Source organism: Diceros bicornis, chromosome X (assembly GCF_020826845.1).
Source record: "Diceros bicornis minor isolate mBicDic1 chromosome X, mDicBic1.mat.cur, whole genome shotgun sequence".
NCBI classification, from domain to species: Eukaryota; Metazoa; Chordata; class Mammalia; order Perissodactyla; family Rhinocerotidae; genus Diceros; species Diceros bicornis.
Window position 1 is genome coordinate 89,309,665 of NC_080781.1, and position 1,718 is coordinate 89,311,382.

A 1,718-nucleotide genomic window follows, 5' to 3' on the forward strand; every position below is an offset into this window, starting at 1 on the left:
ATTTTTTGATTTAAAAATGAATTTTATAAGTTGATTATTTTTAATTTCACAAATATGTGTTCAGAAATAAATAGGGCTACTCCAAGCACAAACATAAATCCTTGCTCTAGGTTTATTGCTGTCTGTTTTCTACCCAGAAGATTCAAACAAGATTTCATTGATTTTGGGTTTTTTTTTTTTTAATAAAAAGGCAATACATTCATTCATAAGTTCAAAACCCAAAGCCATATAAAAGAAGGTGTACATTGAGAATTCTTGTTTCCATCCCTGTCCCTATCCATTCACCCTACCTCATAGGTCAGGCGTTGGCAAACTTTTTTTGTAAAGGGCCAAGTAATAAATATTTTAGGCTTGCAGGCCATGTGGTCTCTGTTGCAATTACTCAATTCTGCCATTGTAGTGCAAAAGCAGCCATAGACAATACAGAAACAAATGGTATGGCTGTGTTCCAATAAAACTTTGTTTATAAAAATAGGCAGCAGGTTTGCTGGCCATAATTTTCTATCCCTGCTATAGGCAATCATTTTTATTAGTTTATTTTGTTTCTTTATGCAAATACAAGCAAATATGAATGTATACTCTCATGCCCCCTTTCATATACAAAAGTTAACCTAACATATACCACTGTTCCATACCTTGAAACAGTATTTTTTATTGTATATTCTGGATATTTTTCTATATCAATACATAGAGAATGTCCTCATTTTTTCTGTCAGCATTATAACCCGTTGTATGGATAGAACAGAGTTTATTTAATCATTCTCCACTTGATAGACTTTTACATTTTTCTAATCTTTTGCAATCACAAACAATGCCCAGTGAAAAACCTTGTAAATGCATAAGTTCATATGTGTGAAAGTATGTCTGAAGGATAAATTTCTAGACTTGGGATTGCTAGATCAAGGGGTAAATACATTTGCAATTTTGGAAGATATTGTTGGATTCACCATTATGGGGTTTTTACCATTTTCACTTTCGCAATATGTAAAAGTGCCTGTTTCAAAATTATGAAATGCTTCGTGAATTGGTGTGTCATCCTTGTGCAGAGGCCATGTTAATCTTTTCTGAATCATTCCAATTGTAGTATATACGCTGTTGAATTGAACACTGGGAAGTCATTTTTAATTTAGTAATGGATGAAGGCTTTTAGGTGACATGTAGCCAAAGACAGGGCAGACTATAAAACTCCTCTTTCCTGAGAAGTTGAGAGATGGAAAAGGGTTTTCTGGACAGCAGCAGACTTTTTTTTTCTCCAGAGTGCTGATTGGAGGGGAGCCACATCATCATCTTAAGTTCCAACAATACCTGAATCTGTGCATTAGCTACTGGGGACATAAGTGGCCAGAGTGGTAGAAAGAGTTAATGAAGATCGTAACCTTTGAGCGACTGTGCACAAAAATAGAGTTCTCTGCTGATTGTAGTTAACGCGGACTGCAGTAGGATTCTGCAGAGGACAAGAAGTGATGCAGAGCTGGTTGATAGAAGAGGGGATCTGGATGAGATCAAGTAAAAAATAATTTAAAAATAATAAAAAGAGCCAACACTTATTAAGTGGAGTTATATGGGCCAGACACTTAATTAAGTTATATATACATATAATTTATTGTCACAACAACCCTATGAAATAGGTATTGTTATTATATTTACTTTACAGATTTTTAAACCAAGGCAACTTGCTCAATGTCATATGCCTTGTAAGTGCCGAGTTGGGATCTGAT

The 1,718-nt window shown here is 34.6% G+C and overlaps 1 non-coding gene across 1 annotated transcript; it reads right to left on the bottom strand.

Annotated features, from left to right (window-relative positions):
• Positions 1-1,001: 1,001 nt before the first annotated feature.
• LOC131401522 (U6 spliceosomal RNA) lies at positions 1,002-1,108 on the bottom strand. The gene has a single exon (XR_009217720.1). It is a non-coding gene; the product is annotated as a U6 spliceosomal RNA (small nuclear RNA).
• Between the last annotated feature and the right edge of the window lie 610 nt (positions 1,109-1,718).